Source organism: Bufo gargarizans, chromosome 5 (genome assembly GCF_014858855.1).
Source record: "Bufo gargarizans isolate SCDJY-AF-19 chromosome 5, ASM1485885v1, whole genome shotgun sequence".
Lineage (NCBI taxonomy): Eukaryota > Metazoa > Chordata > Amphibia > Anura > Bufonidae > Bufo > Bufo gargarizans.
The window spans coordinates 334,148,149-334,170,988 of NC_058084.1; the positions used below are offsets into that span (position 1 = coordinate 334,148,149).

At 46.7% G+C, this 22,840-nt stretch overlaps 1 protein-coding gene across 1 annotated transcript in view; it reads right to left on the reverse strand.

Annotated features, from left to right (window-relative positions):
* LOC122937912 (zinc finger protein 420-like) overlaps positions 1-22,840 on the reverse strand; it is a 149,661-nt gene that overhangs the window by 63,442 nt on the left and 63,379 nt on the right. The window lies entirely within an intron of this gene.

Genomic DNA, 22,840 nt, shown 5'->3' on the forward strand with positions numbered 1-22,840 from the left:
ACCTCCTGACACCAGCTCCTATTACATGCTGGGGGTTATAGTTACTGAGGAGACCTCCTGACACCAGCTCCTATTATTACATGCTGGGGGTTATAGTTACTGAGGAGACCTCCTGACACCGCTCCTATTATTACATGCTGGGGGTTATAGTTACTGAGGAGACCTCCTGACACCAGCTCCTATTATTACATGCTGGGGGTTATAGTTACTGAGGAGACCTCCTGACACCAGCTCCTATTATTACATGCTGGGGGTTATAGTTACTGAGGAGACCTCCTGACACCAGCTCCTATTATTACATGCTGGGGGTTATAGTTACTGAGGAGACCTCCTGACACCAGCTCCTATTATTACATGCTGGGGGTTATAGTTACTGAGGAGACCTCCTGACACCGCTCCTATTATTACATGCTGGGGGTTATAGTTACTGAGGAGACCTCCTGACACCAGCTCCTATTATTACATGCTGGGGGTTATAGTTACTGAGGAGACCTCCTGACACCAGCCTCCTATTATTACATGCTGGGGGTTATAGTTTACTGAGGAGACCCTCCTGACACCAAGTCTCTATTATTACATTGCTGGGGTTAGAGTTACTGAGGATACTCCTGACACCAGCGCCTATTATTACATGCTGGGGGTTATAGTTACTGAAGGAGACCTCCTGACACCGGCTCCTATATACATGCTGGGGGTTATAGTTGATAGTTACTGAGGAGACCTCCTGACACGAGCTCCTATATTACACTGCTGGGGGTCTATAGTTACTGTAGTGAGACCTCTCTGACACCAGGCTCCTATTATTACATGCGGGGGTCTATAGTTACTGAGGAGACCTCCTGGACACCTAGCTCCTATTATTACATGCTGGGGGTTATAGTGATGAGGAGACCTCCCTGACATCAGGTTCCTATTATTACATGCTGGGGGTGGTTATAGTTCCCAGGAGGAGACCTCCTTGACACCGGTCTCCTATTATGACATGCTGGGGGTTATAGTTACTGAGGAGACCTTCCTGACACCAGCTCCTATTATTACATGCTGGGGGTTATAGTTACTGAGAGACCTCCTGACCCAGCTCCTATTATCATGCTGGGGGTTATAGTTACTGAGAGAGACCTCCTGACACCACCCGGCTCCCTATTATACATGCTGGGGCTTTATATTAAGTTACTGAGGGACCCTCCTGAACACCGGCTCCTAGTATTACATGCTGGGGTTATAGTTACTGAGGAGACCTCCTGGACACCAGGACTCCTATTATTACATGCTGGGGGTATAGTTAATGAGGAGACCTCCTGACACCAGCTCCTATATACATGCTGTGAGGTTATAGTTACTGAGGAGACCGCCTGACACCCGGCTCCTATTATTACATGCTGGGGGTTATAGGTACTGAGGAGGACCTCCTGACACCGGCTACCTATTATTACATGCTGGGGGTTATAGTTACCTGAGGAGGACCCCTGCCAGGAAAACCAGCTCCTATTATACAGCGGGGGTTATAGTTCTGAGGAGACCTCCTGACACCAGCTCCGATTTAATTAGCTGGGGTGTTATAGTTACTGAGGAGACCTCCTGACCCAGTCCTATTAGTATCTAATACATGCTGGGGGTTTATAGTTACTGAGGAGACCCTCCTTGACACCCAGCTCCTATATTACATGCTGGGGGTATAGTTACTGAGGAGACCTCCTGACACCGGCTCTTATTATTACATGCTGGGGGTTATAGTTACTGAGGAGACCTCCTGACACCGCTCCTATTATTACATGCTGGGGGTTATAGTTACTGAGGAGACCTCCTGACACCGCTCCTATTATTACATGCTGGGGGTTATAGTTACTGAGGAGACCTCCTGACACCAGCTCCTATTATTACATGCTGGGGGTTATAGTTACTGAGGAGACCTCCTGACACCAGCTCCTATTATTACATGCTGGGGGTTATAGTTACTGAGGAGACCTCCTGACACCAGCTCCTATTATTACATGCTGGGGGTTATAGTTACTGAGGAGACCTCCTGACACCAGCTCCTATTATTACATGCTGGGGGTTATAGTTACTGAGGAGACCTCCTGACACCAGCTCCTATTATTACATGCTGGGGTTATAGTTACTGAGGAGACCTCCTGACACCAGCTCCTATTATTACATGCTGGGGGTTATAGTTACTGAGGAGACCTCCTGACACCAGCTCCTATTATTACATGCTGGGGGTTATAGTTACTGAGGAGACCTCCGACACCGGCTCCTATTATTACATGCTGGGGGTTATAGTTACTGAGGAGACCTCCTGACACCAGCTCCTATTATTACATGCTGGGGGTTATGTTACTAGGAGACCTCCTGACACCAGCTCCTATTATTACATGCTGGGGGTTATAGTTACTGAGGAGACCTCCTGACACCAGGCTCCTATTATTACATGCTGGGGGTTATAGTTACTGAGGAGACCTCCTGACACCGGCTCCATATATTACATGCTGGGGGTTATAGTTACTGAGGAGACCTCCTGACACCAGCTCCTATTATTACATGCTGGGGGTTATAGTTACTGAGGAGACCTCCTGACACCAGCTCCTATTATTACATGCTGGGGGTTATAGTTACTGAGGAGACCTCCTGACACCAGCTCCTATTATTACATGCTGGGGGTTATAGTTACTGAGGAGACCTCCTGACACCAGCTTCCTATTATTACATGCTGGGGGTTATAGTTACTGAGGAGACCTCCTGACACCGCTCCTATTATTACATGCTGGGGGTTATAGTTACTGAGGAGACCTCCTGACACCAGCTCCTATTATTACATGCTGGGGGTTATAGTTACTGAGGAGACCTCCTGACACCAGCTCCTATTATTACATGCTGGGGGTTATAGTTACTGAGGAGACCTCCTGACACCAGCTCCTATTATTACATGCTGGGGGTTATAGTTACTGAGGAGACCTCCTGACACCAGCTCCTTATTACATGCTGGGGGTTATAGTTACTGAGGAGACCTCCTGACACCAGCTCCTATTATTACATGCTGGGGGTTATAGTTACTGAGGAGACCTCCTGACACCAGCTCCTATTATTACATGCTGGGGGTTATAGTTACTGAGGAGACCTCCTGACACCGGCTCCTATTATTACATGCTGGGGGTTATAGTTACTGAGGAGACCTCCTGACACCAGCTCCTATTATTACATGCTGGGGGTTATAGTTACTGAGGAGACCTCCTGACACCAGCTCCTATTATTACATGCTGGGGGTTATAGTTACTGAGGAGACCTCCTGACACCAGCTCCTATTATTACATGCTGGGGGTTATAGTTACTGAGGAGACCTCCTATTATTACATGCTGGGGGTTATAGTTACTGAGGAGACCTCCTGACACCAGCTCCTATTATTACATGCTGGGGGTTATAGTTACTGGAGACCTCCTGACACCAGCTCCTATTATTACATGCTGGGGGTTATAGTTACTGAGGAGACCTCCTGACACCCTATTATTACATGCTGGGGGTTATAGTTACTGAGGAGACCTCCTGACACCAGCTCCTATTATTACATGCTGGGGGTTATAGTTACTGAGGAGACCTCCTGACACCAGCTCCTATTATTACATGCTGGGGGTTATAGTTACTGAGGAGACCTCCTGACACCAGCTCCTATTATTACATGCTGGGGGTTATAGTTACTGAGGAGACCTCCTGACACCGGCTCCTATTATTACATGCTGGGGGTTATAGTTACTGAGGAGACCTCCTGACACCAGCTCCTATTATTACATGCTGGGGGTTATAGTTACTGAGGAGACCTCCTGACACCAGCTCCTATTATTACATGCTGGGGGTTATAGTTACTGAGGAGACCTCCTGACACCAGCTCCTATTATTACATGCTGGGGGTTATAGTTACTGAGGAGACCTCCTGACACCAGCTCCTATTATTACATGCTGGGGGTTATAGTTACTGAGGAGACCTCCTGACACCAGCTCCTATTATTACATGCTGGGGGTTATAGTTACTGAGGAGACCTCCTGACACCAGCTCCTATTATTACATGCTGGGGGTTATAGTTACTGAGGAGACCTCCTGACACCAGCCAGTATGGAGCCCGGCTCCTATTATTACATGCTGGGGGTTATAGTTACTGAGGAGACCTCCTGACACCAGCTCCTATTATTACATGCTGGGGGTTATAGTTACTGAGGAGACCTCCTGACACCAGCTCCTGTTATTACATGCTGGGGGTTATAGTTACTGAGGAGACCTCCTGACACCGGCTCCTACATGCTGGGGGTTATAGTTACTGAGGAGACCTCCTGACACCAGCTCCTGTTATTACACGCTGGGGGTTATAGTTACTGAGGAGACCTCCTGACACCAGCTCCTATTATTACATGCTGGGGGTTATAGTTACTGAGGAGACCCCCTGACACCAGCTCCTATTATTACATGCTGGGGGTTATAGTTACTGAGGAGACCTCCTGACACCAGCTCCTATTATTACATGCTGGGGGTTATAGTTACTGAGGAGACCTCCTGACACCAGCTCCTATTATTACATGCTGGGGGTTATAGTTACTGAGGAGACCTCCTGACACCGGCTCCTATTATTACATGCTGGGGTTATAGTTACTGAGGAGACCTCCTGACACAGCTCCTATTAATACATGCTGGGGGGTTATAGTTACTGAGGAGACCTCCTGACACCAGCTCCTATTATTACATGCTGGAGGTTATAGTTACTGAGGAGACCTCCTGACACCAGGTCCAATTATTACATGCTGGGGGTTATAGTTACTGAGACCTCCTGACACCGGCTCCTACATGCTGGGGGTTATAGTTACTGAGGAGACCTCCTGACACCGGCTCCTATTATTACATGCTGGGGGTTATAGTTACTGAGGAGACCTCCTGACACCGGCTCCTATTATACATGCTGGGGGTTTATAGTTACCGAGGAGACCTCCTGACACCAGCTCCTATTATTACATGCTGGGGGTTATAGTTACTGAGGAGACCTCCTGACACCAGCTCCTATTATTACATGCTGGAGGTTATAGTTACTGAGGAGACCTCCTGACACCGGCTCCTATTATTACATGCTGGGGGTTATAGTTACTGAGGAGACCCCCTGACACCAGGTCCAATTATTACATGCTGGGGGTTATAGTTACTGAGGAGACCTCCTGACACCAGCTCCTATTATTACATGCTGGGGTTATAGTTACTGAGGAGACCTCCTGACACCAGCTCCTATTATTACATGCTGGGGGTTATAGTTACTGAGGAGACCTCCTGACACCGGCTCCTATTATTACATGCTGGGGGTTATAGTTACTGAGGAGACCTCCTGACACCAGCTCCTATTATTACATGCTGGGGGTTATAGTTACTGAGGAGACCTCCTGACACCAGGTCCAATTATTACATGCTGGGGGTTATAGTTACTGAGGAGACCTCCTGACACCAGCCAGTATGGAGCCCGGCTCCTATTATTACCTGTCAGATCAGGAGAGACGCACTGCACGCTGGGGGTTATAGTTAGTCACATGACCTCGGGGACACTTACCTCTCAGGCAGTGACTGATCTCCAGACTCTACTTCTCAGGAGCACAAGGACCTGTGATGACATCATTGTCATGTGATCAGAAGAGGCGGGGCCGAGCTAAGAGGTGTAGAAGAGGAGGGAGGGTCATGTGATCTGTAGAGGCGGAGCTTTTGAGATTATCAGTATTAGCCCAGGTCTCCTCTGGGTCCCTGTGTCCGTCTGTCTGGTCTCCATTAGGTTTCTCTCCTTCTGGATTATTTTATTATTTGGAATCAGGGGCGGAGAGAACATCACATAACAGGCTGGGAGTTGTAGTCCTCTCCTCTTCTCCCTCCTCCTGTAATGTCCTCTGATATCACATAATAACAGCCTGGACATGCTGGGAGTTGTAGTCCTCTCCTCTTCTCCCTCCTCCTGTAATGTTCTCTGATATCACATAATAACGGGCCAGACATGCTGGGAGTTGTAGTCCTCTCCTCTTCTCCCTCCTCCTGTAATGTCCTCTGATATCACATAATAACAGCCTGGACATGCTGGGAGTTGTAGTCCTCTCCTCTTCTACCTCCTCCTGTAATGTCCTCTGATATCACATAATAACGGGATGGACATGCTGGGAGTTGACATCACATAATAGTCTCACTGCTCTTACAGTATAGAGTCCATAGTCTCACTGCTCTTACAGTATAGAGCCCATAGTCTCACTGCTCTTATAGTACAGAGTCCATAGTCTCACTGCTCTTACCGTAAAGAGTCCATAGTCTCACTGCTCTTACAGTACAGAGTCCATAGTCTCACTGCTCTTACAGTATAGAGTCCATAGTCTCACTGCTCTTACAGTATAGAGCCCATAGTCTCACTGCTCTTACAGTATAGAGCCCATAGTCTCACTGCTCTTACAGTATAGAGCCCACAGTCTCACCGCTCTTACAGTATAGAGTCCATAGTCTCACCGCTCTTACAGTATAGAGTCCACAGTCTCACCGCTCTTACAGTAAAGAGTCCATAGTCTCACTGCTCTTACAGTATAGAGTCCATAGTCTCACTGCTCTTACAGTAAAGAGTCCATAGTCTCACTGCTCTTACAGTATAGAGTCCATAGTCTCACTGCTCTTACAGTAAAGAGTCCATTGTCTCACTGCTCTTACAGTAAAGAGTCCATAGTCTCACTGCTCTTACAGTATAGAGTCCATAGTCTCACTGCTCTTACAGTAAAGAGTCCATAGTCTCACTGCTCTTACAGTATAGAGCCCATAGTCTCACTGCTCTTACAGTAAAGAGTCCATAGTCTCACTGCTCTTACAGTATAGAGTCCATAGTCTCACTGCTCTTACAGTATAGAGTCCATAGTCTCACTGCTCTTACAGTATAGAGTCCATAGTCTCACCGCTCTTACAGTATAGAGTCCATAGTCTCACCGCTCTTACAGTAAAGAGTCCATTGTCTCACCGCTCTTACAGTAAAGAGTCCATAGTCTCACCGCTCTTACAGTATAGAGTCCATAGTCTCACCGCTCTTACAGTAAAGAGTCCATAGTCTCACTGCTCTTACAGTATAGAGCCCATAGTCTCACTGCTCTTACAGTATAGAGTCCATAGTCTCACTGCTCTTACAGTATAGACTCCATAGTCTCACTGCTCTTACAGTAAAGAGTCCATAGTCTCACTGCTCTTACAGTATAGAGCCCATAGTCTCACTGCTCTTACAGTAAAGAGTCCATAGTCTCACTGCTCTTACAGTACAGAGTCCATAGTCTCACTGCTCTTACAGTAAGGAGTCCATAGTCTCTCTGCTCTTACAGTAAGGTGTCCATAGTCTCACTGCTCTTACAGTATAGAGTCCACAGTCTCACTGCTCTTACAATACAGAGTCCACAGTCTCACTGCTCTTACAGTATAGAGTCCATAGTCTCACTGCTCTTACAGTATAGAGTCCATAGTCTCACTGCTCTTACAGTATAGAGTCCATAGTCTCACTGCTCTTACAGTAAAGAGTCCATAGTCTCACTGCTCTTACAGTATAGAATCCATAGTCTCACTGCTCTTACAGTATAGAGTCCATAGTCTCACTGCTCTTACAGTATAGAGTCCATAGTCTCACTGCTCTTACAGTAAAGAGTCCACAGTCTCACTGCTCTTACGGTACAGAGTCCATAGTCTCACTGCTCTTACAGTACAGAGTCCATAGTCTCACTGCTCTTACAGTATAGAGTCCATAGTCTCACTGCTCTTACAGTATAGAGTCCATAGTCTCACTGCTCTTACAGTACAGAGTCCATAGTCTCACTGCTCTTACAGTATAGAGTCCATAGTCTCACTGCTCTTACAGTATAGAGTCCATAGTCTCACTGCTCTTACAGTAAAGAGTCCACAGTCTCACTGCTCTTACGGTACAGAGTCCATAGTCTCACTGCTCTTACAGTACAGAGTCCATAGTCTCACTGCTCTTACAGTATAGAGTCCATAGTCTCACTGCTCTTACAGTATAGAGTCCATAGTCTCACTGCTCTTACAGTATAGAGTCCATAGTCTCACTGCTCTTACAGTACAGAGTCCATAGTCTCACTGCTCTTACAGTACAATACTGAAATATCCCCTGCTTCAGTACCAGCTGTCGAGGTAGGGGACCTCATAGACTGGTCCTGGGGGGAACCTCATATGGCAGGTGGAGATGGGACCGAGATCTCTCCACCGGCCCTACAGGGATGCTGGGCATTCGGCCCAGATCCCCAACGGCAGCCGGAGTTTCAGGGAGTAGGGCCAGTCGGTCCTGCTCCCCAGCGGCAGTATGTTTTGCAGAGAGAGGAGAGCATCGTCTCCATTCCCCAGCGGCAGTGTACCTTGAATGGAGAGGAGACAATCGGTCTCTCTCCCCAACCACAGGGGGACAGCACCCCTAACTCCTATGGTGCAGATGGGACCGCGGTCTCTGCACCAGACCAACAGGGATGCTGGACGGCCGGTACAGATCCCCCACCAACCCCACAGGAATGCCAGGAGGAGGAAGTAAGAGAGCCCTCCTCTCCACAGCCAATCCACAACCAGGTCCTGGGGTTAGGATTCCATGACCCCATCCCAAAGGAAGAGATGGCATCTGGTCAGAGCGCAGTCGGCCTCTGCCCTCCCCTATCCTCTTGTCCAGAGGCTGACTCCCCACAGACTAGCCTAGCTGATGCGCTGGCACCAGGGCAGAGTACCGCTGATCCCTGCCCACAAAGCAACCTCCACTCCAAATCAGGTAGCAACACAGAGACCGGGAGAACCATTTACCAACATAACCTTGGTGGACTCACTTGACAGAGACAGACTACCAAATTCAACTGGTCCAGTATTTGGTTGTGGGTGGGCTGCCAGACTAACTCAGGTACTGTCACGGCGGACGTGCACTCAGTATAACAGATAACGCACCAACTGGGCTCTGGAGGAGAGACAGGGGGAAGGGTCACCTCCTAGCTAATCCCTGACCTCTTTCCCTGCACTGCTCAACCCACATGCAGACCTTGAAGGTAGGTGTGATGTGTCCTCCAGCCTGGGCTGACAAAACCCTGAATTCCCTAAGATGTGAAGTGGGGAAATAGGAGCAGCCTGCTCGCAGAGAACCTGGATGGGAAAGATGACACAAAACAACCAAACTAGAAATGACACTTATCTTCCAGAGCAGGAACAGACAGCCAACCTTCCCTCCAAGCTTCCCAGACCACAATGATTAGTATAATCCGCTCAGAGCACTTGGCTGGAGGCAATTTAAACTAATGACTCCACCCAGTGCACCTGATGAGAGGCGGATCCAGCACGGCACCAAAACAAACACTAAACTCGTGCTGCTATCCTGGCCGACCTCCGCACATCGTCAGAGTGGGGCATGACAGGTACCGACCGGTGTGAGGTCAGGTCTCTGGTTAGTCTTCCCTGGGAGGGGGAGATGTGTGGCGAAAATAACCTCGCCACTGGGTTTTGGAGGGGCCTGTTTGCCAGCCTCTTGCCTCAGGATTAGGGCCCATATACTAACTTTGAAGGAGAAGACAGACCGGAGCTAAGGAGGTGGCTGATGCTATAAACGGGGGCGGGCATAGTCCAGATGAGGGGCCAAGAGGAGGTGGAAGGCAACATTCTTCAAGGCGAGGGGGAGCACAGCCAAAGCTCCATATGAAGCCAGTTGCCGGCTGTCAGGTCTGTTGTGTGCCGCTCTCCACCTGCCCATACCCGAGCCAGACAGACTCTGCTCTCCTCAAAGCTGCCCTGGACAGTCTCCAGGCCGGAGACCGAGGTGCATACGAGATCATAATGGCAGCTGCCAAATGTCGAGAGCAAGCAGAGGCTGTAGAACGTTGTGAGCAGGCTGCTGAATGTCGCGAGCAGGCTGAGCACCATCTGCAAATACTTCAGCTACAGTAGTCCACCCCAGCCAGTCGCGAGTCCCCTGAGACCCGGGTTCCAAAGTTTCGGGCGGAGGACTTCCCCCTGCTCGACAAAGGTGGGGACTTGGACATCTACTTGTTGGTGTTTGAAACAGCTTGCTATCAATACCATTTGCCGGAGGACCAGTGGGTCCGATTCTTAACCCCTCGTCTCAGGTGAAAGGCTTTGGAAATCTTCAGGTACCTGCCCAGCGAGACCATCCTAAGCTATGAGGTTATGAAGCAGGTTCTGGTCCAACAGTACAACTTGACCACTGAGATGTACCGGAAGAAGTTCTGGAGATTGCAGCGGGGTCCTTCCAAGAGCTAGGCCAATCAAATGTGGGCCCTACTGAGAGCGTTTGACCAATGGACCACAGCATTAGAGCTTACCACCATCCAGCAGCTGAACGAACTAATCATGACAGAGCAATTCTTGTGACTGGAAGTATCTCTGTGACTGGAAGCCAAAGGGTTCCTCCGCAACAGCAACCCTGGCCGACGTGTACTCTAAAAACTGGACTTCAGAGGCCAGGAGTCCTGTTGGCTGGAGAGGGGGTAAGACCCATGTGTTGCCTGCTACCCCTGCCCATAAGCCAAAGTGGGCACCTGCCTCTGTTTCCCTTTCCACGTCAGTGGGGAAACCCAGACTTTGCCACCATTGCAAGCAGTCGGGACACTTCAAGGCCACGTGTCCCCTGCTGCAGAGGGATCCATCCTGGAAACCGTCCACTGTTTTGTGGGGGGTGGTGGGAGGTCCCTTCACAACTTTCAGCTCGTCACCATAAGCCAGGACTTCGGGGTGTCCTCACTTTTGTTGCCTGTGATTTAGACATTAATGGCTGTGTGTTGAGACACCAATTTACACTGTTCTACCAGACGTACACTGACTGCTATACTTTGTATCAAAGTGTCAGATCTTCAGTGTTGTCCCATGAAAAGATATAATAAAATATTTATAAAAAAGTGAGGGGTGTACTTACTTCTGTGAGCTACTGTAACAGGTGTGCTTGTCATGTCTTCTCTGGCCAGGGACTTCTCTTACACCTAAAGTGAACCTCAAGATTTGGAGCTCACATTCAATAGGTGGGGTCCAGTATTTAGGAAACTTACCTAAATTCTGAGGTACTCAACTCCTTCAGGATCGGCCCATTTTTCACCTTAAGGACCAGGCCATGTGTCACTTTATGTGGTGATAACTTTAAAACGCTTTTACTCATCCAGGCCGTTCTGAGATTGTTTTTTCGTCACATACAGGGAGTGCAGAATTATTAGGCAAGTTGTATTTTTGAGGATTAATTTTATTATTGAACAACAACCATGTTCTCAATGAACCCAAAAAACTCATTAATATCAAAGCTGAATATTTTTGGAAGTAGTTTTTAGATTGTTTTTAGTTTTAGCTATTTTAGGGGGATATCTGTGTGTGCAGGTGACTATTACTGTGCATAATTATTAGGCAACTTAACAAAAAACAAATATATACCCATTTCAATTATTTATTTTTACCAGTGAAACCAATATAACATCTCAACATTCACAAATATACATTTCTGACATTCAAAAACAAAACAAAAACAAATCAGTGACAATATAGCCACCTTTCTTTGCAAGGACACTCAGAAGCCGCCATCCATGGATTCTGTCAGTGTTTTGATCTGTTCACCACCAACATTGCGTGCAGCAGCAACCACAGCCTCCCAGACACTGTTCAGAGAGGTGGACTGTTTTCCCTCCTTGTAAATCTCACATTTGATGATGGACCACAGGTTCTCAATGGGGTTCAGATCAGGTGAACAAGGAGGCCATGTCATTAGATTTTCTTCTTTTATACCCTTTCTTGCCAGCCACGCTGTGGAGTACTTGGACGCGTGTGATGGAGCATTGTCCTGCATGAAAATCATGCTTTTCTTGAAGGATGCAGACTTCTTCCTGTACCACTGCTTGAAGAAGGTGTCTTCCAGAAACTGGCAGTAGGACTGGGAGTTGAGCTTGACTCCATCCTCAACCCGAAAAGGCCCCACAAGCTCATCTTTGATGATACCAGCCCAAACCAGTACTCCACCTCCACCTTGCTGGCGTCTGAGTCGGACTGGAGCTCTCTGCCCTTTACCAATCCAGCCATCTGGCCCATCAAGACTCACTCTCATTTCATCAGTCCATAAAACCTTAGAAAAATCAGTCTTGAGATATTTCTTGGCCCAGTCTTGACGTTTCAGCTTGTGTGTCTTGTTCAGTGGTGGTCGTCTTTCAGCCTTCCTTACCTTGGCCATGTCTCTGAGTATTGCACACCTTGTGCTTTTGGGCACTCCAGTGATGTTGCAGCTCTGAAATATGGGCAAACTGGTGGCAAGTGGCATCTTGGCAGCTGCACGCTTGACTTTTCTCAGTTCATGGGCAGTTATTTTGCGCCTTGGTTTTTCCACACGCTTCTTGCGACCCTGTTGACTATTTTGAATGAAACGCTTGATTGTTCGATGATCGCGCTTCAGAAGCTTTGCAATTTTAAGAGTGCTGCATCCCTCTGCAAGATATCTCACTATTTGTGACTTTTCTGAGCCTGTCAAGTCCTTCTTTTGACCCATTTTGCCAAAGGAAAGGAAGTTGCCTAATAATTATGCACACCTGATATAGGGTGTTGATGTCATTAGACCACACCCCTTCTCATTACAGAGATGCACATCACCTAATATGCTTAATTGGTAGTAGGCTTTCGAGCCTATACAGCTTGGAGTAAGACAACATGCAGAAAGAGGATGATGTGGTCAAAATACTCATTTGCCTAATAATTCTGCACGTAGTGTATTGTACTTTATGACACTGGTAAAATTGAGTCAAAAAAATATAATTTTTATTTATAAAAAAATTCCAAATTTACAAAAAAATCTTACAAAATTTGCATATTTCCCAATTTCAATTTCTCTACTTTTATAATAGATCGTAATACCTCTAAAAATAGTTATTACTTTACATTCCCCATATGTCTACTTCATGTTTGGATCATTTTGTAAATACCATTTTATTTTTTGGGGACGTTAGAGTCTTAGAAGTTTAGAAGCAAATCTTTTGTTATTTACAACTTTCATCTGACAGGTTAGATCATGTGGTATTTTTATAGAGCAGACTATTATGGACGCGGCGATATCTAATATGTATACTTTTTTATTTATTTAAGTTTTACACAATAATATCATTTTTGAAACAAAATAAAATCATGTTTTAGTGTCTCCATAGTGTGAGAGCCATAGTTTTTTCAGTTTTTGGGCGATTATCTTAGGTAGAGAATGATTTTTGCGGGATAAGATGACGGTTTGATTGGCACTATTTTGGGGTGCATATGACTTTTTGACTGGTTGCTATTACACTTTTTGAAAGCCATAGTTTTTTTTGGGGGGGCGATTTCCTCAGGTAGGGGCTAATTTTTTGTGGGATGAGGTGACGGTCATATTAGTACTATTTTGGCGGGCAAACTCCTTTTTGATCACTTGGTATTGTACTTTTGGTGCTGTAAGGTGCCCAAAAAATTGTTTATTTAGCACAGTTTTTATTTTATTTTTTTGACAGTGTTTTACCTTATTTGGGGACAATGACTTTTTTTTTTTACTTTAAACTTTAAATTTCTTGGGGGGGGGGGGGGGGACGTTCTTTTTTCAACTTTTTTCACTTTATTTTCTGTCCCACTTTGGGACTTCAACTTCTGGGGGTCTGATCCCCTTTACAATGCATGACAATACTTCTGCATTGGAATGCATTGGCTGTATATGTAATACTGTGTGTATTACTCATACAGCTTCCAGCCTGTGAGATCCAGGGGGCTGGATTTCACAGGCACGTCACCGGAAGGCAGGCCCGGTGGCAGCTCCGATCCCTGCCTGACATTGCACGTGCCGCGGTCAGCACTGACTGCGGCACATGAAGGGTTAATGTGCCGGCGTTGGTGATTTCACCGATGCGGGCGCATGCAGCAGGGGTCTGGCTATCAGTGACTGCCGGACCCCTGCCGCAGCTCCTGCACCCGCCCGATCACCATGAAGTACATGTACGTCACGGGTCCTTAAGGGGTTAACTAATAGACTGGCTCTCTGTCTGGTTACACGTAGAGGACACACAGTCTCTATCGCATACAGTCATTTATTAGCCCAATTATTTAAACAAAAAATTAATATAAACAATCCCTCTAAGAACAATGATACTTATGAAATGTAAATAAGAGTAAAAACATAAAAACTCTTATGGCCCCACCCGTAGGCGTTACAGGTCGATAGCTGGGATTACGTTTGGCGTTTGTCCAGCCATCGATCTAAACATTAAACCCCGGTAACAATGTCAGCGATGATACGTCTGCGGTAGGAAGAAGGCTGTGAACAAGGACATATTATGGAGACCATTATGTTCCGCTGTCATTTGGGCGCAGTTAGTCTTGTGACAAAGTCGCTATTAGGATGTTGGATACAATTAAGTAAACTTGATGTATCATACCTGTGGCATCCCACTCAGTAATGATGTATCATACCTGTGGCGTCCCGCTCAGTAATGATGTATCATACCTGTGGCGTCCCGCTCGGTAATGATGTATCATACCTGTGGCGTCCCGCTCAGTAACGATGTATCATACCTGTGGTGTCCCGCTCAGTAATGATGTATCATACCTGTGGCGTCCCGCTCGGTAATGATGTATCATACCTGTGGCGTCCCGCTTAGTAATGATGTATCATACCTGTGGCGTCCCGCTCAGTAATGATGTATCATACCTGTGGCGTCCCGCTCAGTAATGATGTATCATACCTGTGGCGTCCCGCTCAGTAATGAAGTATCATACCTGTGGCGTCCCGCTCAGTAATGATGTATCATACCTGTGGCGTCCCGCTCAGTAATGATGTATCATACCTGTGGCGTCCCGCTCGGTAACGATGTATCATACCTGTGGCGTCCCACTCGGTAACGATGTATCATACCTGTGGTGTCCCACTCGGTAATCATGTATCATACCTGTGGCGTCCCACTCGGTAATGATGTATGATACCTGTGGCGTCCCGCTCGGTAATGATGTATCATACCTGTGGCGTCCCGCTCAGTAATGATGTATCATACCTGTGGCGTCCCGCTCGGTAATGATGTATCATACCTGTGGCGTCCCCCTTGGTAATGATGTATCATACCTGTGGCGTCCCGCTCAGTAATGATGTATCATACCTGTGGCGTCCCGCTCGGTAATGATGTATCATACCTGTGGCGTCCCCCTTGGTAATGATGTATCATACCTGTGGCGTCCCGCTCGGTAAGGATGTATCATACCTGTGGCGTCCCGCTCAGTAATGATGTATCATACCTGTGGCATCCCGCTCAGTAATGATGTATCATACCTGTGGCGTCCCGCTCAGTAATGATGTATCATACCTGTGGCGTCCCGCTCAGTAATGATGTATCATACCTGTGGCGTCCCGCTCAGTAATGATGTATCATACCTGTGGCGTCCCGCTCAGTAATGATGTATCATACCTGTGGCGTCCCGCTCAGTGATGATGTATCATACCTGTGGCGTCCCACTCAGTAACGATGTATCATACCTGTGGCGTCCCACTCAGTAACGATGTATCATACCTGTGGCGTCCCACTCAGTAACAATGTATCATACCTGTGGCGTCCCGCTCGGTAACGATGTATCATACCTGTGGCGTCCCACTCGGTAACGATGTATCATACCTGTGGAGTCCCGCTCAGTAATGATGTATCATACCTGTGGTGTCCCGCTCAGTAATGATGTATGATACCTGTGGCGTCCCGCTCGGTAATGATGTATCATACCTGTGGCGTCCCGCTCAGTAATGATGTATCATACCTGTGGCGTCCCGCTCGGTAATGATGTATCATACCTGTGGCGTCCCCCTTGGTAATGATGTATCATACCTGTGGCGTCCCGCTCAGTAATGATGTATCATACCTGTGGCGTCCCGCTCGGTAATGATGTATCATACCTGTGGCGTCCCCCTTGGTAATGATGTATCATACCTGTGGCGTCCCGCTCGGTAAGGATGTATCATACCTGTGGCATCCCGCTCAGTAACGATGTATCATACCTGTGGCGTCCCACTCAGTAACGATGTATCATACCTGTGGCGTCCCGCTCAGTAATGATGTATCATACCTGTGGCATCCCGCTCAGTAATGATGTATCATACCTGTGGCGTCCCGCTCAGTAATGATGTATCATACCTGTGGCGTCCCGCTCAGTAATGATGTATCATACCTGTGGCGTCCCGCTCAGTAATGATGTATCATACCTGTGGCGTCCCGCTCAGTGATGATGTATCATACCTGTGGCGTCCCGCTCAGTAATGATGTATCATACCTGTGGCGTCCCCCTTGGTAATGATGTATCATACCTGTGGCGTCCTGCTCGGTAATGATGTATCATACCTGTGGCGTCCCGCTCAGTAATGATGTATCATACCTGTGGCGTCCCGCTCGGTAATGATGTATCATACCTGTGGCGTCCCGCTCAGTAATGATGTATCATACCTGTGGCGTCCCGCTCGGTAATGATGTATCATACCTGTGGCGTCCCCCTTGGTAATGATGTATCATACCTGTGGCGTCCCGCTCAGTAATGATGTATCATACCTGTGGCGTCCCGCTCGGTAATGATGTATCATACCTGTGGCGTCCCCCTTGGTAATGATGTATCATACCTGTGGCGTCCCGCTCAGTAATGATGTATCATACCTGTGGCGTCCCGCTTGGTAATGATGTATCATACCTGTGGCGTCCCGCTCGGTAATGATACGCTGCCTGGTATTTCCGGCGTTTTCACTCGTAATCAGACTATCCTGTCGGGAGTCTGTAAGTAGTCCGTGCAGTCTCGGCGTCCCACGTGGCGTGCACCGGTATCTGTGCTTGGTGGCTCACACTAGCAGGCTCCGTATGGCGGAATGTTCTATGGATATACCGGCTGCTATAGGCGAAGGAAACGCTTCCTATTGAATGATTATCTATTCTGCATATTCTGGTTACCTATGCAGGTACAGCAGTTCACCAAACGCGTTTCGGGGTCTATAACGGACTCCTCCTTCAGCGGTTACCCGCTTTTGATCAATATGCCCTTTATAGCCACTTCTTTCGGTTGAATTAAAAACCCGGGATGGAAAACGTCCCTCCATCTTTGACGGCTCGGATCATAGTCAGATTGTGCGATACTGGCATCCGTCACTCTGGTTTTAACCCCTTAAGGACTTAGGGCGTACCGGTACGTCCTAACTTTAAATCGCGATTGCGGCGCCGCGGAGATTAATCCGAACAGGATGCCGGCTGAAATCATTCAGCCGGCATCCTGTCACAACGCCAGGGGGGGTCATGTGACCCCCCCTCCCCGTATCGGCGATCGCAGCAAACCGCAGGTCAATTCAGATCTGCGGTTTGCTGTGTTTCCGGTCCATTCGGGTCTCCGGTGACCTGATGAGCATCCGGCAGCACCGTCCAGCACCAGCTCCTGTGTCCCCCTAATCGCCGTCCATCACCCTCCAGGTAGGTTAGGGTCAGTGAGGGAGAGGCACTGTTAGGCAGAGATAGAAGGGAAAAGTTATGAAAAAAAAAAAGCACTTTTATATAAACTTTTTTTTTGTTTTAGCTTTGAGACCCTAGACCCTCTGCCACTTGTCCAACCCCCCCCACCAGCCCCCCAACCAGTCCAAGATTCCGGACCATGTCCTCCCGTTTGGCCGAACAGTAGTTTACGACCACATATGGGGTGTTTCTGCAAACTACAGAATCAGGGCAACCCATATTGAGTTTTGTTTGGCTGTTAACCATTGCTTTTTTCCTGGAAAAAATTGATTATATTGGAAAATTTTCCCAAAAAATCGAAATTCTTACATTTTATGTCCATTTCCCATGAAGTCTAAAGGGTTAACGACGTTTGTAAAATCAGCTTTGAATACCTTGAGGGGTGTAGTTTCTAGAATGGGGTCATTTTTGGGTGGTTTCTATTATGTCAGCCTCACAAAGTGACTTCAGACCTGAACTGGTCCCTAAAAAGTGGGATTTGGAAAATGTAGAAATTTGCTTCTAAACTTCTAAGCCTTGTAACATCCCCAAAAAATAAAATATCATTCCCAAAATGATAAACATGAAGTAGACATATGGGCAATGTAAAGTCATCACAATTTTGGGGGTATTACTTTGTATTACAGAAGTAGAGAAACTGAAACTTTGAAATTTGCTAATTTTTCCACATTTTTGGTAAATTTTGTATTTTTTTATGCAAAAAAAATTACTTTTTTGACCCAATTTTAGCAGTGTCATGAAGTACAATATGTGACGAAAAAACAATCTCAGAGCGGCCTGGATGAGTAAAAGTGTTTTAAAGTTATCAACACTTAAAGTTGCACTGGTCAGATTTGCAAAAAAAGTTCTTATGGTGAAATAGGGCTGAGTCCTTAAAGGGAACTTGTCACCAGTTTTATGGTGTCCTAACTAAGGGCAACATAAATAAGTGACTGATTCTCTTAGCAAAATGCTGGGTCACTTTCTTTAATTGACCCAGTCAATCTGCCAACATCTTGTATTGAAAAGCTCCAGCTCATAATGGTGAGTCATGAATATTCATGAGCTCCTGACTCTCCCCGCCTACCTGCTGCTGATTGACAGTTTGTTTCCATAGGAATCAGCAGCAGGTGGGCAGGGGAGTGGCTATATATAGCTCTGAATTAAATATACGCTGGACTCACTGACATCACGCTGGACTCGAATCAGCTCATTAGCATGTGGCATCTTTGTGTGTATATTACGAGGTAACCATCTGTCACACCAGTAAGTGAATACATCTAAGGCACTGTTTAGTAGTTAAAGGGGTTCTGCACCTTCATTTAACTGATGATCTATCCTCTGGATAGATCATCAGCTTCTGATCGGCCGGGGTCCGACACCCGGGACCCCCGCCGATCAGCTGTTTGAGAAGGCAGCGGCGCTCCAGCAGCGCCGCGGCCTTCTCACTGTTTACCGCCGGGCCGCCCGCCAACTGACGTCACGACTTGTATCAACTAGAGTGGGCGCGGCTAAGCTCTGTTCACTTGAATGGAGCTTAGCCGCGCCCACTCTAGTTGATACAAGTCGTGACGTCAGTGGGCGGGCGGCTGGCCCGGCGGTAAACAGTGAGAAGGCCGCGGCGCTGCTGGAGCGCCGCTGCCTTCTCAAACAGCTGATCCGCGGGGGTCCCGGGTGTCGGACCCCGGCCGATCAGAAGCTGATGATCTATCCAGAGGATAGATCATCAGTTAATTGAAAGTGCAGAACCCCTTTAATGATTGTATATAATTAGTTAGATTATAATCAAATATCCACATGACAGGTTCCCTTTAAGGGGTTAAATGGTGATATTTAGTGAAATCGCTCTCCTGCCATATTGTGTCCGGCTCCTGTTGCATCCTCCCTAAGAATTCTCTTAGTTACTGTTATATGTTCATAGCTGTAAACAACACAGAAATGTCTGCCGTTCACATCGGTGACCGAACATTCATATAAGATACAAGAGGTAAAAGAACAGAAAGTAGAAATCTACATAATCTTAGAGAAAACTAGACGGTGTCATTTCTGAAGAAACCACAGGATGTTGGCTTGAAATCTGGCTCCACCCACTTTTCCTAAATTCTAACCACACTCACCCAGTGACCCATGGTGCCAGTTTGAGGACTCTGGCTTTCAAATCTGGTTGGTTGGTTTTGGCTCCGCCCACTTTTTAAATTTGAATTCCCGTCAGCCAGTAACCGTATGTACTAAGTTTGAAGACCCTAAATATTCCCATTGAATAGCACTAGGTAATATTTGATTGGCTGTTTTAAGCTCCTCCCAGTTTTCCAAATGTTAAGCCCAGTCACCCAGTGATGGTCTGTGCCAAGATTGGGGCCTCTGGCTTTAAAACTGTGAGAATGGCAGTATTTGAAAGTTTTACATTGAAGTCAACAGGTGAAATCTGATTGGCTGTTTTCAGCTCCACCCACTTTTCCTAAATTTTGTCCGCAGTCACCCAGTGAGTAATTGTGCTAAGTTTGGGACACTTGGCATATAAACTGTGATAACAGCAGCAATTTATCTGCCTTTCATTAAGGTCAAAGGCTGAAATCTGATTGGCTGTTGTTGCCCCGCCTCTTTTTTTTCCTAATTGTGAACCACAGTCACCCAGTGACTAACACCGGGATTTTGTGTATAGAGCTGAGGACATGGGCTGCTAGATCGCCGCTAGCACATCCGCAATACCCAGTCCCCATAGCTCTGTGTGCTTTTATTGTGTAAAGAAAACTATCCTCGGAATCTCCTTTTTGCTCCCCGACATCAGAAAGCTAGAGCACCGTAATCTCGCGATGCATGAGCTAGCGCATGCACAGTGTCGTCATAGTGTTCCTTCCCTGTGCCTCAGGGAAGGAACTGCGCATGCGCTAGCTCACGCATCGCGAGATTACGGCGCTCTAGCTTTCTGATGTTGGGGAGCAAAAAGGAGATTCCGAGGATAGTTTTCTTTACACAATAAAAGCACACAGAGCTATGGGGACTGGGTATTGCAGATGTGCTAGCGGCCATGTCCTCAGCTCTATACACACAATCCCGGTGACAGGTTCCCTTTAAGGTTTGGGAATTATGGCATTTAACGTGTAAAAATGGCAGCATTTTTCAGCAGTTTTCTTGTTTTCTATTGAAAATCAATGAGTGAAATTTGATTGGTTGTTGGTGGCTCCGCCCACTTTCCCTAACTTTGAAGTGGAAACACCCAATGACCACATTAGTGATATTCGAGGTCCGTGACATCAGTAATGAGAGAATGCAGCAGTTTTAGTTTTTCTCTTATTGGTTGTTTTTGGCCCCGCCCACTTTTCAGAATGTTAATCCCAGTCCTCCAGTGACCGTCTGTGCCCAGTTTGAGGACCCGGCCATTAACAGTCTAAGAGCAGCGGCAGTTTTACATTTTCCCATTTAAACAAATGGCTGAAATTTGATTGGCCGTTATAGACTCCACCCACTTTTTGTACATTTTAACCCCAGTCACCCAGTGAAAGTTTGGGTATTCGGGCTTAAATACTGTGGGAATGACAGCAAATTTAAATTTAAATTTTCTCATTGAAGTCAATAGGGAAAATCTGATTGGTTGTTTGTGGCTCCGCCTACTTTTTACAGTCCCCAAAATGTGACAGAAATTTTCAGGTTGACCCCATGACTAAGTGACCAAAGTTTGGTGAGTTTAACTTCAAAGCTGTACGAGTGGCAAACGTTTACAATTTTCCAATGAAAGTCTATGACAAAAAGTGGTGCCCTCGGGGGGCCGCCCCAGGGGCCCGGAGGGTGGGATCGGTTAGCAAAGCACAAGCAACCTATTTGTGTATGTGCCGAAGAAGTGTGCAAAGGTTGGTAATTGTACTCCTAAAACTGTGGGGGGAGTAGTGTATAGAATATAGCTACATTTTCATTGCTTGTTGCTAGCTCCGCCCACTTTGGGGTGTCCCCTCAAAAGTTACCCTTTTATTCGGGTTGACACCAACAATATGTGATCCGAGTTTGGGGAGTGTAGCTTCAAAACTGTGCGGGTGAGAGCGACTTGAAAATTTTCCCTGTCAAAGTCAATGGCAAAAAGGGGGTCTTCGGTGGTCCGCCGCAGGGGCCCGGAGGGAAAGGGGGGGGGGGGGGCGGAGAAGAAGAATAAAACGGAATAATACGCTGAAACAATCGAATAACAGGATGTTACAGGCTTTATCAAGCAACATAATAAACTAGAATGTGTAGTTTCTGCAGAAACCACAAGATGTTGGCTTGTCATCTGATTGGCTGCTGGTGGCTCCACCCACTTTTTTGAATTTTAATCCCAGTCCTCCAGTGACCAACTGCGCCAAGTTTGAAGACTGTGCCAATCAAAGTCTAAGAGCGGCGGCGGTTTGAATTTTTCCCATTTAAACACATGGCTGAAATTTGATTGGCCGATGTAGACTCCGCCCACTTTTATCAATTTTGACCTTTGCCTCACACTGACCCACCCTGCCGAGTTTGGGTGCTGTGGCTTAAAAACTGTGAGAATGACAGCTGTTTAAAGGTTTCTTATTGAAGTCAATAGGGAAAATCTGATTGGTTGTTTGTGGCTCCGCCCACTTTTTAGCTTCCCCAAAATGAGATATACATTGTCACAGTCCGCCAGTGACCAACTGTGCCGAGTTTTATACCCTGCCATTAACAGTCTAAGAGCAGCGGCAGTTTGAATTTTTCCCATTTAAACAAATGGCTGAAATTTGATTGGCCGTTGTAGACCCCGCCCACTTTTTAAAAAAATTTGACCCCAGTCACCCAATGACCTACGGTGCCAAGTTTGGGTATTCTGGCTTAAATACTGTGAGAATGACAGCAATTTAAAGGTTTCTCATTGAAGTCAATGGGGAAAATCTGATTTGTTGTTGTTGGCTCCGCCCACTTTTTAAATTTTTGATTCCAAAGTAATCTATCACCTGATTTCAGCGATCTGAAGCCCCTGACATCAATCATGGAAGCATTTTTCAATTTTCTGGAAATTTTTTTCTCCATATTGACATCAATGAAAGAAATCTGATTGGTTGTTTTTGGCCCCGCCCACTTTTCAAAATTTTAATCCTAATCCTAAATTGCCCAACTGTACCAAGTTTGGGGAGCCTGCCATTAACAGTCTAAGAGCAGCGGCAGTTTGAAGTTTTCCCATTTAAACAAATGGCTGAAATTTGATTGGCCGTTGTAGACTCCGCCCACTTTTTCGTAAATTTTTGAATCCAGTCACCCAATGACCTATGGTGCCAAGTTTGGGTATTCTGGCTTCAATACTGTGAGAATGACAGCAATTTAAAGGTTTCTCATTGAAGTCAATAGGGAAAATCTGATTGGTTGTTTGTAGCTCCGCCC